The sequence below is a fragment of the Gossypium arboreum genome, unplaced genomic scaffold (genome assembly GCF_025698485.1).
Source record: "Gossypium arboreum isolate Shixiya-1 unplaced genomic scaffold, ASM2569848v2 Contig00335, whole genome shotgun sequence".
Classification (NCBI taxonomy): domain Eukaryota; kingdom Viridiplantae; phylum Streptophyta; class Magnoliopsida; order Malvales; family Malvaceae; genus Gossypium; species Gossypium arboreum.
Window position 1 is genome coordinate 5,859 of NW_026440451.1, and position 16,620 is coordinate 22,478.

A 16,620-nucleotide genomic window follows, 5' to 3' on the forward strand; every position below is an offset into this window, starting at 1 on the left:
GAGGAGCATCAGAATGATTCGTAGGAAAGGGATTTGCGCCACTCCTTCATTCAATGTTTTAGGGATGAAGTAAGAATTAGTTGGTTTTTTGCATAATTAACATACCCAAATGTGCCTCTTCCTTCAATCCCATGAAATAGTAAATAAAATCTCCCATTCATTTCATTTCACAAATCTCTAAAATCTCAATCTTCTCCAAGATTCAACTTTTAATCAACATTTTAGGCTTACTTTTCATATTATCCTATGATATTTGTTAGTATGTATTTTTCGCTTAGTAAATCCAAATTTATATTTAAATAATAGGTCGTAAGGTTTCAATGAAAAAATGGATAGTGTTAAGAATTAAACATAAAATGTCATTAAATTAAAGAAATATGTTAAAATTTTTAATTAGGGTTTGAACTATTTTTTAAATAAGAGAAATAGATCGATTTTAGAAAAAGAAAAAATAAGCTAGCTTTTTCTCTCTCCAAAAATTAAGATTTTTAATTTTGATAGGTTTAGGGTTATTTTTAAAGGTTTAAGGTTGGGGTTTTTAAGGTGATACAATAAAGTTTATAGGTAGGTTTGAAGGGTCAGGATGTGATAACGCACCTTAAAACACACGTGGAATAACATCATTATCTCATAAACTTATCTTGGGAAATCAAACCTTGTTATCATTGCTAGCCAACATTCAAAAAGTCGTTGGAGAACCAAGTAGCACTTTTCTTTTCTATATCTAAAATTAATTTATTTCTTTAATTTAAAAATAAAAATAAAACCTAATAAAAAAATCAGCATAATTTAGCCTAAAAATCTCTATTTTGATTTTACAATATGATTAAAATATTTTATCAATTGACAATTTCATTTTTAAAAGGGCCCAATGAAGTGAACTAAAAGCAAAGGGAGATATAATAGGAATAACTTGAAATTAAAGTTCAAATCCGGCCAAAAACATCATACAGGAAACCCGGTCGGTGAATTGGATTTGCTCCGATTTGTCGGACAATTTACACAAGACATTATTATATCACACAAAACATACACATTTTGTTTTGTTTCCTTGTTTTTAACTTTTCTGGCTGTATATGTACATAGTATACTACAACCGCCGAGAACATTTTACCGGCTGGTTTTCTGACTTACCGTAAAGACTTTACAATTTCATCATCTATTGATTACCCAGAAACCTACCTTGCCTTGCTTAATTTCTATTTACCAAATCGGAAAGTTTTGGCCATAACTTATCTTTCCAAATGTCGCCGCTTGGCTCGACGTTAATCTCCCGCCGCCCCACCTCCACGACCACCAAATTTTCAGTTAGCTGAAGAATATCTACGGCAAGAACAAAATCACAATTATGTCCTTCTAATAGTATCGCATTTTCTCTTCTCTTCTTCACCTTCACGTTCTCCATTCCTCTGATCTCTTCCTCGATTCTCTCTATTATTCTTTCCGGTTTCTCCCCGATATAAACCGCTCTCTTCGGACTGAAAGCTCTGCCGCGACGAACAAACCGGAGAGGTCGAAACCGGATGAAAATGAGATTATATCGAAGGCGTTTAAGCACTTGGTGCCCGGGCCTGGGTTTCTTCTTTATATTCAAAATCTTCACCATGGAATTTGATTTCTTTGTAACCTTTCTTGAACCAAGGGTCGTTCATGATTTCATCGACGGTGATCCTTGTTTCAGGATTAGGGTCGAGAAGCCGACATATGAACCGCCGGAGATCAGGGGACGTCCATTTCGGGAACCGGAATTCTCCTTTATAGATTCTATGGTACATCACCATCAGATTGGGATCGTTGAACGGCAAATATCCGGCGTGGAGGACATATAAAATGATGCCGCATGACCAAACATCCACTTTGGTACCGTCGTATCCTTTCTTTGCCAGAATCTCGGGCGCCACGTAAGCTGGGGTTCCGCATAAAGTATGGAGGAGGCCGTCTGGTCGGATCTGTTCCTTCACCGCACTGAGTCCGAAATCGGTTACTTTTAAATTCCAGTTTTCGTCGAGGAGGAGATTTTCGGGTTTCAAATCGCGGTGAAAGACGCCCCTCGAGTGACAAAATCGGACGGTTGAAATCAACTGCTGGAAATAGCGACGGCTGAGATCTTCGCTGAAACGTCCCCTGGCAATCCGGGTGAACAACTCCCCGCCTTTGGCGAACTCCATGACGAAATAAACCTTAGCCTTCGTAGCCAACACCTCAATGAGCTTGACGATGTTAGGGTGGCGCAACCGCCGCATGATAGCGATCTCTCTCTTGACCTGCTCCATGAACCCGCCTTTCACAACTTTCTGTTTGCTCACGGCTTTGATGGCCACGCTTGCCCTGTCCTCACGTTGCGCGCGTGGTAAACTTTTGCAAAGGCCCCGCATCCCAGTAACATCCCAATTTCGTATTTCCCAAACAAGGTGATATCCGACAGCTTACTGGTTATGCTGCTGCAACTGCCCGCCTCTTCCATTTCCGGCATTGTTGTCAAACCCAAAGAACCAACCGTCCGTAAATCCTTAACAACACCCCATGAAACAGAGTATTAAAAAGTCTTAACTCAAAAGAAAAGGGGTTCACTCCAATTCCCCTCTTTTTTTGTTTTTTCCTTTCTGGGTTCAAGCTTCTCTTTCAAGGAAAACAAACAATTAAATGTTTCCCAACAAGAAAAGATTAAAAAAAAAAAGAAAGAAAGCAGGGAAGTTCAAACTGAAACTTTGTTACAGGGGAGAGCTTTGAACACAACTGAATAGGACTGCTTTTGAAGCTATTTATGGATGGTGGATTGGGGTACTTTTGTCTTTTCACTCAACTGGACACGTGGATTTTATGTTTCTTTGACCTTTTAATTTTAATTAATACTTGTTCAAAAATTAAATTAAAGAAATTTATTACGTGGGTAAAAATATATATAATAATTAAATATGATTTTGAATGAAATAGTAAATTTGGATCATTAAAATCTTAATATTTTAAAGTTTTTATTCATATGTCAATATTTTTATATTCGCGGCTTCAAGAAATCGTTTAGCCTTATTTGCACCTTAATATTTTATATTAAAATAATATTTATTACTTTATAATATAAATAAATTTTGATAAAATTAGTATAGTAGCATAAATATTACCAAATTAATCACACATCAACTCACGAGTTTCAAACAGTTGTGATTGAATTAAACTTTATTTACATTTGGTAAACAAATGGTTTTTAAATCAATTATTGATTTTAAACTAAAAGCAAAAAGTTAAAATTTTTAATTTTGATTTTTGAAAAATATTTTCTAATAAAATTATATTTTATCATCCAATTAAATTTTCTATTTTATGACTAAAGTTTGTCATTTTATTTTTTGAAAACATTTTTATAGAAAAGCAGCCCTTAATAATATTCAACAATTTAAATAATTGGAATTTATGAATAATTTTAAATTTAAAGTTTGTGTGAGAGCAAACCCATGGACAAAATTCAGCCACCCAAGTGTCATAAGTTGTGTAAAGTTGAAAAGATAAAAAAATGTTAAAATGTATCAAATATTCACTCAATAAAATATAGTAATACCACCAAATCATAGGGATTAACGAATTACGTGAATCAGTCAAACCAACCGGAATCTTTAATTCATGATTATCTTCAAATTTTAATGAATGACAATTTCTATTTTAACTACAGAAAGAGAAAACCAGAATTTACTGTTTCAACCTATATATTTCATTTTACTTTGGTACCAAAAACACAAATCATTTTACTTTCTTTAAAAGAAATTTTGTATTCTTTAATCATCGCACATTTAATAAATAACTTCTAATATTCATTTGATTCAACTTTTCTCTCTTTTTTCAACCCGTTTGATTCTTCTTCATTGTTTTTACTTCGCGTGCGCTTCCTATCTATTCTGCTACCTTTTTCTTCCTCCTACCAACTCTCTTTCTTTATTCTCCTCATTCACTCTATGTCGTTTCTCTTTTCCATTTGTAAATTTGTTTTGTAGACATCTTCACTATCTTCAAAATTTGTTGAGAATAACACAATGTCTATTTTCATTTGAATCTCTATGACCACCTACGCTTTCTCTTGGAAATTGAGTTGGTTGTAAATATTCGAATGGTGGCTATTCATCGCTTTTTAATCTGTTTATATTAGGTATTTTAGAATAATAAAAGATTGCATGAGTGGTTTAGACCAATATTGTCTTAAGTACTATATGTTTTTTTTGTTTCTTTTCCATTATTTAATAAGTCTTCACTTTTTAAAAGTTTTTGTCTTATTTAGTATAAGTGTTTTAGTCTTGCTTATGCATATAGTATTATTTTTGCAAGTTATTTTAGGGATGCTTTTGTCATTATCCTTTCCGTTTTGGTGGATGTTCAACTTTTGTGCCGATTTTGCCTATTGTTTGGGACCATCCAGGCTAATTTCCTCATGATGTTAACGATTGCAATCACTCCGATATTCGTGCTGGAATGTAACATAGTTGATTGTCAACATGTCGTGCTTGGTACATTGAGTTGATTGTCAACATGTCATAATGTTTAATTGATACTAAGATTGAAGCCTTTGTCTTATTGATGGAGCTTGTCCTTCATCGCCAACAATGGGTGTTTATTGTTTTTTCCTTTTCCCCAAATTGTATGGTTTCATTCATGGAATGAATTAATGAAATTTTCCTTTCAAAAAAAGATAAGTCCTACATGGGTCCTATACATTTGAATGGTGATGATTATTGTGCTGAATATTAATAAATGAAAAAGTAATGGAGTGGGTTTTAACCGGTAAAAACACCATGGAGACCCCTCTAGGAGTCAAATTACATTTGCCCCATTTACTAAAAAATCGACAAATTAGTCCATTACGCTAGATCAAAGAGCAAATTGGTAATTTCATTAAAATTTTATCCATTTGTCTTTAAAAGTGGTGTGATAGAATAACTAGAACATGACACATGGTGCCGGTACCTTATGTTGACATATAGGGACCCGTTTAATAATAAAATGGATGAAATTTTAACAAAATGACCAATTTTTCTTTGATCTAACATAAACTAATTTGCCCATATTTTTAGTAGAATTGCTAAAATGCAATCCAACTTCTAATATAGGAGCCTTTATGATACTTTTACCGATTTTAACCCATATTTTTAGTTAATTCCTTGGGAAATCTGAAATATTCACCAACAATAGCATATAATATAATTTCTCTTCTATTGGTAAGGTATGAAATTGAATCCCCAAAGGAAAAACAAATTGAGTTTTAGAAACACATCACTTTCGACAACTAGTTATTGCCACTACTTTACGTACTAAAATATAAATTAAAGGGTTAATTATTTTTATGTTGACAATGATTCTTAGTAGCTGATTTTTTTAAGATTAATTTAGTGCTAAATTAGGTAATTGTTCTCATATTAGGGTTTAAACTCTATTTTATCTAAGTTAATCTTTCAACTTCACAATTGTTTTTATATTGAGGTTTGAACTTTTTTAGTCCCCTTCTTTTAAGGACATATTAGGATTAACTTGGATAAAAAATTTAAACCCTAATATTTGTCAAGTTCAAAAATTAATTTTGACAAAAAAATTATAGCTCAATTTAAGAGGACTTATCAAATTTAAAGCTTAAATAGTGCATTAACCCTAAATTAAATGAAAGGATTCTATTAAAGTGGTTTAAGAGCAACTTTTAAGGCTATTATATTTAGTTATATTTTGTTGTGTAACTAAAGTTTCTCCATTTTCATTTTACGGAAATTAACTTTTCGAAAATTTTTGAATTGAATTTTTTTATTGAGAATGCAATTACAATTAATAATTAATAAACTATATTAAGTAGTATTATAAATCATTTTAGAAATTGTTATTATTTGAAAAAGTAAAAGGATTGGTTTGTTGGAAAAAATTGGTCCATTTAAGAAGTTATTGTTGTATTTATTATGATGTGTCGATGTTTTTCTTTGACCAATTTTTGTTTCTTCTCATTAATTTAAAAACATGCTTGAGTACAATGTAACATGTGTTGATAATGCAATATGTTAATATACGAGACATAAATTCATGAGAAAACATTAAAGAAATGAGTTATGAGATAATGATCTTTAATACAGATTTGGTTATAAATGAATTTATAGCATGCTTACTTACTTAATTTGTATATGCATTACTACTTGGCTGCAATTTTTTTTATTTCCATTCTCAAGTGACAATTAGATTTAATGGACATCCACGACTCTCCATTTTTAAATCAACAATGTTTGTATTGTCATTTAAATATTAAATTTTGAGTTGACATGTACCTAGTGTTAACGATAATTTTAGATTCTATTTTGATGATTTTGAATAGATGGCATTGTTGGGTTTGTAATTCAAGTTAAGTATATATGTGTTTTATGATGTGTATACAAGTTATGTTTGGTATGCCATGATTCATATATGAACATTATGCATAATTTGTGTGTTGCTTGCTTGTCAAGTAAGCTAATTTGATGTTTAGATATAGTAACTTTTGAGCATATTGGTGTCCATAATATTTGAATGTGTATAGACGAGTTTGAATGGTGTTTAGAATTTGATTATTGAGTTTCATAAGTCATGATTTTGGTTTGGTAATGTTTAAGGTCAAAATAGGTGAGTTTTTAACTGAATTTTGGGTCCAGACATAGTTATTTTGGTACAAGAGACTAATTGTTTTGGTACAAGTAAGTTAATAGGCAAATTTGAACAGTACCTGAGACTTGTACCGATATAAATCTAAGGTTGTACCGATACAAGTATGATAGAATAGGGTCTCTCCTTTATTTTGAGTTGTTTCAACCCTCGAAGACTCGTATTCAATCCCGATCACCTTTGAACACCTAGAAACTATTTAAAAATGTTTCTAAATTGTTAGCCTTAATGATGAATTTAAGTTATTGAAACAATTTGATTGATTGTATTCATGATTGATTTTAATGTTGGGTTTAAAGTAAAAATAGTCTGAGTTACTCGACAATGAATATAGTGTATTGCATTTGTATCCAAATAGCGAGTGTGAGGTATCACACAATTATATTAGTTTGACACAAATTTACAACATCACCACCTAACCCAACATACCAAAAGTCTTCTTTGCTCTGTCTTTAAAACAATTATCATTCATCTTTGTTTCTTCACAAGAAAATAATATACTGATTTACAAGAAATTCTCAAAAACGGAGGGTCTCACTCCTATGATATATTTATGGAACACTAAAGAAGACCATAACTCATGGGCAACATGAGTGTTTCTCCAGCAGTGCAACTCAAAGTTACAATATTGCTAATTTCTATATTTGGAGTTGGAGTTTAAATCACCATTATTTTTATTTAAGATTATGAGATTTCTAGTGACATAACAATATTGCATATTATATTTATTGATATACTAATTCTTTTAACTAATACTAATTTTTTCTTTGCAGTATTATTATATATTTAAAATTTTCTTAACTATTAAATTTTAAAATATATAATATTTTACAATTAATTTTCTAACTATTATATTTAAAAATATAAATTTTTATAACAATATGTTAGTGTTATTTTTCACATCGTTAACAAAAATATAACAAAATTATACAATAACTTTAAAAAATCTCATTATTAAATATAATTAACAGATGCATGGCATGGATAAAAAAAGCCTAGTATTCTTTAATGTTGATAATATATTTTTAGATTCGTGATGAAAACTTTCATCAAAGTTTTGGATAGTTAAAACATTTTTTAATTTAATAATATATATCTTTTATTAGGTTAAATTAGATGTATATGATGATTGAATTGATAAAATATTAATTATATAAAATTTTTAAAAATATATAAAAATAACTTTAATTTTACACCGTGTTAATAGATCTCTTTAACAAACTAAATATTATAATAAAAAAACCTAATAAAAGTTGAATTTTCATGACAACGAATAGTAAATCAAAAACAAAATAGATTGACAAAAATAACTATGTTGATTTATTTTTTTTGGAAAAAAAAAAGACATTAAATCCATTATTCAAATACAAAATCAATGCAAAATATTTATTGCTGTTATAGTAATTAACAGAATTCTTTGGAAAACTAAAATTCAGGTGAGCTTACATGTGGTTTCCAATTTTATTGCCAAGTGTCAACCAATAAACTTTGCCAACAAAACTTACTTTAATTGTGTATAGACCTTATTTTAGTGCGTGTGTGTAAGTATATGATACCAACAGTTGTTACATTTTGACTTTTGATCTTTGTTATTATTTTAAAAACTTCAATTTATTAATTTAAAAGTAAATTAACTAATTAAAATATTGAATGTAATTCTGGTAGGAATTTTAAAATATTAATTGTGACATTTTAATTATTAAATAATTTTGGTTCAATTGAAATAAAGAAACAGAAGTGAATAACTTGAGAAATAAGATGACCCTACAGAAAATAATAATTTAATTGTTTTTCTGATTTTTGAATTATATATGGCCAAAAAATATGACAGCAAATTGGTCACCAATGATGGGTTCCCAGAATCTTCAATTTGGTAGGTATCTTCTGCCTATTCATAAATACATTTAAATACATGATACTAAGGGTTTTTTTCATAAATAATATAAATAAATAAATAAATATCAGAATATGATAAGGGATTAATATCTACCAGAACAGGTAAATGCAATAGTGAAATATCGGTACCGCTTTGATCAATCGGTAGCATCACTTTAATTTAAAAATATTATTTTTTTGGGTGCAACTGATCAATTAGCGGCACCGTATTTAATCTAAAAAATAAGAGTTTTTAACAGTACATAAAAAATTTATTGGTGCCGATCGATGTATGAAATACTCAAATATTTTAATTTTTAGCTGAAATAGTAAAAAATGAAAAAATAATTTTTTATTAGTGCATCGATCTATCAAGTGGCACCCAAATATTTAAAAAATTAAAGCTGAAATGACAAAAATATTGATATAATAATTATTATACCAATTTTTTAACCGTTAAAAAATATTTAATTATTATATTATTATATTTTATTATAAAAGGGGTTAGTTTGGTCCTCAACCCACACATACATTGCAGTGAGATAAAAAAAAAAAAAGTCTAAAGCTCCTCCCTCCCTCATCCATTGTAGTTAAGTTTAGTTAAGTTTCTTCACTAATTGTTTTGGCATTTTAATCTTTTATATTACAATTTATCTTGTTTGCTATGGTTTAATTATTATATTTTTTTATTGTTATTTTATTAAGTTTTTGTTTTATTTTTTAATTTAAAAAATGGAGAATTAATTTTTGTAGCAATTTATTTCGATAGTGTTATTTTAGAAACAATCGTTGGTTGTATTTTTGAAAATCATCAAAAATTGGGATGAGATTTTGTAACTCCTCCGTACCGAGGCCATCGCGGAGTTTAGCACAGTGTTAACGGACTTAATTCATTAATTAAGCAGCAAATAATTTATTTTTAAAATTTCGGACAAGTTGGCTAAGCGCAACAGTCACTTAAAATTCATATCTCGAGTTCGAAACTCAAAATTAAGATCCGTAAATTTTTCCTGAAACTAGACTCATATATCTATCTACTAAGCGAATTAGTACAGTTTATTAGTTAAAGTCTCCCTTGTTTTAGGGTTCGCTACTCGACCCCTGTGCACTACTGAATCTAATTTCTTTCTGTACAGAAATCCAATGACTATGTAGTTTATTTCAATTAAAAATAGACTCAATAAGGAATCCATACATATAAATTTTGAGTCCTAATTTTTTATACAAATTATGGTGAATTTCTAAAGTCAGAACAGGGAATCCAGAAATTGCTCTGACCCTGTTTCACCAAAACGTAAATATCTCATAAAATACAACTCTTTTACCTATTTTGTTTCTTCCACATGAAAATAGATTCATTAAGCTTCAATTTCATATTTTATTCATCATCTAATTCCATCTCTACTATTTTTAGTGATTTTTCAAACTCACGTCACTGCTGCAGTGTGATTCTGTTTTATAGCCAATTTCACCATTTTATGGATTTCCATAGATTAGTTAGCACATAAAGCATACGTGTTATCAAATATAATCTCGATTAGCCACTCCAATAGCTAATCATTCTCAAACATTTCCATGCCATCCATGAGCTATATCATAAGATTATATACACAAAGGATTATAATGCTACACATGCATATTCCCAAAATATGCAAGCCACCATACCGAGATGGTCCGTTGATAGTGTGAGCGTGCCTCCAGCCAATCTGATCTCCAAGCCTACTTGTCAAAACTACAAGGAATGGAAGGGAGGGAGTAAGCATAAATGCTTAGTAAGTTCACATGCAAATAAAAAATAACTTAACAAAGCAATTATACCAACCAACATTAGCATAATATCACCAAAACATATATCACATTTCTATTCATCATTCATCGTCTTACTACATTATTGTTGTCGTATCAAGTCTCAACCCGAGGGTTAAGTACATACCTGTCCAAAGTGCCCATTCCACAACACTTACCAATACGTCACTTGCATCTTGAGTATTCTTCCATTTCACTAGAATTTTACCGGTTGAACACATCGAAATATAACTCGGATACATGGAAAGTTTGCACATAAGTGCCACATATGTAGCCAAGCTACCATGTAACCCACCCATAGCGAACTTCGGACTCAACTCAATGAGCTTGGGCATTCGCATCCATAAGTGAACTCGGACTCAACTCAACGAGTTCGGATGCCTAGTTACATTTCACGAACTCGGACTCAACTTAAAGAGTTCGGACGATCGCATCCATAAGTGAACTTGGACTCAACTCAACAAGCTCGGATGCCTAGTTCCATCTCACGAACTCAGACTCAACTCAACGAGTTCGGATGCTCAAATATCCGAATCTATTCCTAAGGTTCAACGGACTTTCCTCGTTCGTACTCCTTTACCATTCTCCTTGGAATCCCAATGACGATACTTGTGAGTCTTTCACATTTTCACATAATTCATAAAATTTTTGTATGTTGTCCAACAATGACCACAAAGCATAGAATTGCATAATAACAATCATAATATCGTATAAATAGAATTAAATGATTTAAAATAATGGTTATATTACAATATTTACATATAAACTTACCTCGATGCTAAAATGGTCATTTTATCACTTTTGTCCACAACTTGGTATTTTGCCGATTTTAGCCAATTTCAATTTTCCTTGCTCTATCATTTCAAATATAGTCTAATTAGGACTCATATTATTCAAATCAACCCAAAATCATATTTTAGAAAAATTATAATTTTGCCCCTAAACTTTCACATATTTACACTTTTGCCCCAAATCTACGTAAATTAAACTTCATCCTATTTTCTTATGTTTTATGATATGCTGATCATTTTTCCGTTCTACAGCAACATCCAATTCTCACTCTAACATGTACTTATGAACATTAGGTATTTTTCTGATTATGTCATTTTAGTTGTTTTTACGTAAAATCACTTAGCAAAAGTTGTTTAACACAATCTCAAGCTTCATATTCTACCATAAAACATCAAAATTCATGCATATCATTCATGGGTAAATTTTTAAATATAAACCCTAGCTCAAAATATTGGTAGAAACAGGTAAACCAAGCTACGAGGATTTCAAAAATGTAAAGAACATTAAAAACGGGCATAGAAATCACTTACAATCAAGGCTTAAAAGTGTTGAAACCGTAGCTATGGTGGATAGCAAAATTTGGAAGCAACTTATGGAGAAGATGATCATTTTTGTGTTATTTTTCCCATTTTATTTCATTTAATATTCAAATGACCAAAATGCCCTTCCTTACTAAACTTTCAAAAATTTCATCCATGTCCAATTTTTGTCCATAAACTTAGAAATTGGTCAAACTTCTATTTAAGATCTCCTAATTAATATTTCAAAGCAATTTTAAACTAGAAACTTCTAGAATGCAAATTTTGTAACTTATTCAATTTAGTCCATAACTTCAAATTAAGCACTTTATGCATAGAATTTCTTCACGAAATTTTCACACAATTATGCAATCATATCATAGACCTCAAAATAATCATAAAATAATTATTTTTATCTCAGATTTGTGGTCCCAAAACCACTATTCCGATTAGGCCCTAATTTGGGATATCACGATTCAATAAGAATGTGTCATTAGTGATATGAAAAAGAAGGTCGTGAAAAAATTCTCAACGCGTTGCGGAAGAAGGATGACGAAACTATTCTACAAATTTCTAGTTTCGAAATTCACCGAGATGGAACTTCGGACGATACGACATCGAGACAATGTTCGCATTGTATTGCCGCTAGGGAGGTTGAACAACGAACCGATTCGGTTATTTCTTGAGTTAGAAGATATAAAGCCTGTTGAAAATGTAACACAATTAAGCCAACAATATGAAGTTGAAGACCCACGTACAAAGGTTCACGTGTCGATGCGTAGCGGTTTTGGCATTAATCTCAACATTGGATTTTCAAATCAGTATGGTGGTGGATTACAGATACATCTAGTCATTATTGAAATCGATGCACTTGGTGAAGATGGATCTTAATAATGATTGTTCTGATCATGAAGGTGAAAATTTTAGTGACCCCAACTTAGATGATGTCACAAACGATATCGACTACAAAGGACCGGATGGTGGAAATGATCACATCCCTTTGGTTGAAAACCTGAGTCATGGCATCATTATATGCAATGATTCTGAGGTGTATATGTCGATCGTCGATCCCAATACAGCGGATGCTTCTAAGTTCCCTGAGGGCTTGGACATCATAGTTGGTCACTTGATGTTAAAAGATCCTGAATCAAAAGATTTGTTCATGGGTCAAAGATTCACGAGTAAAGACGAGTGTGTCGATGCCATCAAACGCTCTAGTTTGAAGGTTTTTGTTAACTATAGGTGGTGACTCTAAATCGGATATATGTTGGTGAATGTTGGAAGTTGATAGAAGGGTACAAGTGGCGTCGAGTTGCATTTATCCATAGGTTCTAATTATGGGAGATACGAAATATGTTGAGCTTCATATAGGCACTTCGCTTGTATGATGTAGGGCCACCGGGCTTGACTTTAAAACCATCTGCAACTACATATTGGCAATGGTTAAAGACGACTCCACCATTCTTGTATTGGTGCTGATTCTTGAAATGCAAGAATGGTTCCACTACGAGTTTCATCTTGGAAGGCATGGTTGGCTAAATAAATGGCCATAGATCGGTTGTATAGAGATTAGGGTGCTTCATACAACGAACTACAAGGGTGAATTGTCACAATGCGAGAGTGCGTTCTAATGACTGTTGTTAAGTTGCAGACATTGCCTTATCATGACTAGGGCAACCAACTACATCGGGAAAAAGAACTTTTCACTGTATGTTTTAGACATTTGGTTCACTACATTCGGACCTTTCCCCATTGTAAGGTGTTTGTACAAGTAGATGAGAGCTAGTCATGACGAGAAATATCATGAGTCCTCTTTATTGTGGTTGCACAAGACGGAACTGGAACATTCTATTGATAGCCTTTTCCATCGTCCAAGGAGAGAACTCAGAGTCATGACAATTTTTTTGAGAACTTCCAAAGATATGTTGTCACTTAAGATAACGTTTGTATCATTTCCAATAGATTAAAGGGGCTAGTTGCAGCAATTAGACATTCGAATGTTCCGTGGAGATCCGTCTACTGCATCAGACACATTGCAGTGAACTTTCACAAGGAATTTAGAAATGCGGATTAGCAAAGACAAGTTGTGAAGATGGGTAATTATCTATCTCATTTTGTTTCCCATATGTTTATAATTTTCCAAGCGACCGTAACATGTTGTAACGATTGGTATGAAGTGGAGTTACATCGATTCGAGATAGAGATGGGTGACTCCAAAGGATATGCATGGTCAAACGACTACTAAATTACAAGATGGTTTTGTGACATCCCTAAATTGACCCTAGTCGAAAAGTGGTTTGGGACCACAAAACGAGTCACAAAAATAATTAGGTGTTATATTCATGCTTATTGTATGTGGAATTTGTATGTGTGAATATTTGTGCCTTGATTTTTATTAATTAGGTGCTAATTTATAAGAAATGACCCATGTGATAAGACTTGAAAATGTGATAGGTGAAATTTTAAGTGGTCAAATAATGCATGAAGAAATGACATGAGGATTTGCATGTCAATTTAGCCAAACCATAGGAAGTGGCGGCCATGACAAGGAATTATGGGCAAAAATCATGTCATAAAACATGTTTGGTAAGTGGGTTATGTTGGAATAAATAAAATAAGGAGTATAGAATAAAAAAAATGTGTGTGTGAAGGCTTCTCTTTCCCCCATTCTAGTGTAGGTAGGAAAGAAAACAAAAATATTTTTGTTCCTCCATTTTCACTCTTTTGGCGAAAATACTAAGGATAAGGAAGGAGTTTTGCTTCATGCTTGGTTTGGAAGAGGATTAGGAAGGGTTTGGCTATACTTGCATCAAGATTAAGGTATGTTTGATGTTGTGCCATGAGATTCATGCATGTTTTTGGTTGCTAACTTGATGTTCATGTTAGCCATGGTTCAAACCTTTGTTATATCATGGGGATGGTATTTAGCCAAGGTGGATTTTGTGTTAATGCCATTGCATGTTAAATATGAAGCTTGTTAATGGTATATATGATGGGGATTGATGGCTCTTGGACTTTCTTTTTAGTATTTTGAGTAAGACATTAAGTTCTTTACTTAATCATGACCAAAATTATGGTGTTGTGATGTATTCGGTCATGGTATATCCATAAGTATGATTCATGCATGTTGCATGGTAGGTAAGATTTGAGCTTTGGATATGTGTTTATATTTGGATATAAACAACTTGAGATTGACCCTTGCACCTACATGAATATGTGTTTGCACATGATGAATTGGTATGACATCTATATACTATTTCAAGGTGTATATTTGCTTGTGATGATGTTTGGTTATGTAGTAAATGAGAGATGTATATTGAGCTACAATATGTTCGTTAGTTAGTAAAATGTATGCTTTTTTTTTGTGTGGTATTAAGTGTAAAATTGGCCTCAACATAGACATGCATATTCGGCCAAATGAAGTAGATTGGTGTGCATGTATTGGTTAGAAGGCAATATTAAAGCCTTATCTTGGCTTAGATAATTGACTAAATGGGTAATAAGTGAGAATGGTTGCGAATACACATACATACATATGCATGTGTAATTGAATTATGAATGTTTAGCAAAATGGTTAAACTAGTTGATTTATTGATTAAGCTCAAGGAGTTAAAGAAGGAGAATCAAGGAAGGGAAAGGCGAAGGTCATCAGTAGCCGACTTGGAACTATTTTACAACAGAGGTAAGTCATTAAGCATATATTTGGTGTTGATTTAAATGATCATAATATATATGCAATTGTGTTTAAATGAGTTGATGTGTAAATGGAAATGTATGTGCATGGAATGATGCCATTGTTGAATGTATAAAGGCAGCAAAATGCATAAGGTATTGGTCTCAACACTAAGTGTGCGGGTATAAATGGACATGGTGACAAGAGTGGCACTAAGTGTGCGGGTTTAAAATTGTACAGACACTAAGTGTGAGAGTTTGATTATATAGCACTAAGTGTGCGATTTGAATGTATCTGACACTAAGTGTGCGGATTCACTATATGCTCTTGCATTTCAATTGGCTTGAGTGTGCGACATTATCAAGTTAATCCGGACGCGGATCGGGTAAGTACCTTGAGCTCATGCGAATAGGCAATACGTTCATGCTCGGGTTGAGCTTGGTAAGCTTTAAAACTATGTGATGATTGCAATTGTATGATTGTGGTGAAAATGAGTTGGTGTGTAAAAATGCCTCAAGTATCTTATTATCGGAATATAAATGTGGATGAATGACTGGTATGAGATTGAACCGAAAGGTCAGGAATTTTGGTATAGTTTTGATATGGATGGAGTACCTAGCCTCGTTTATCGTTTCATGTTGTGATAATTTTATTAATGAATGCTTATGACTTCTTGAGTTATAAACTCACTCGGTGTTTTCTTGTCACCCATTTTAGGTCTCTTGGACTCGTTCGTTTGCGTTTTCGGGAACGTCGTTGAAGTCATCACACCGGCTGAAAATCTTTTGGTATTGTCTTCGTAGTTGAGCTAGGAGAACATTTGGCATGTATAGGCTATTTTGTTTTGTCGAATTGTGGGTTGTAAACTTTAAGCCATGCGAAAATGGCCTATTGGTTGGTTGAGTGTGATTCTAAAACCTATAGTTCGAGCCTTACAAACCTAAATTTTGATAAGGTGGCCATAGTTTGTATTATGTATGATGTAATAGTTGGCCATAGAAGATTTATGAAATAGTCATTGTTTGCTTTGGTAACAGATGCTGCCAACAGCAGTGAGGTGAGATGGAAAAATCACTAAAAATAGTAGAAGTAGAATTAAATAGTGAATAAATTAGAAATTGAACCTTGATGAATCTATTTTCATATGGACGAAAGAAACAACCATATGAGCAGCATACTGAGAGATATTAAAGTTCTCGTGAGACAGGGCCAGAACGGTTTCTGGATCCCCTGTCTCGACTTTGAAAATTTACCATAAATTATCCAGAAAGAATTACAAGTCGTGCCTTATATGTATAGATTCCC

The 16,620-nt window shown here is 32.2% G+C and overlaps 1 pseudogene; it reads right to left on the minus strand.

The window, feature by feature from the left end:
- Positions 1 to 948: 948 nt before the first annotated feature.
- LOC128288917 (CBL-interacting serine/threonine-protein kinase 14-like) lies at positions 949 to 2,506 on the minus strand (annotated as a pseudogene).
- Positions 2,507 to 16,620: the final 14,114 nt, after the last annotated feature.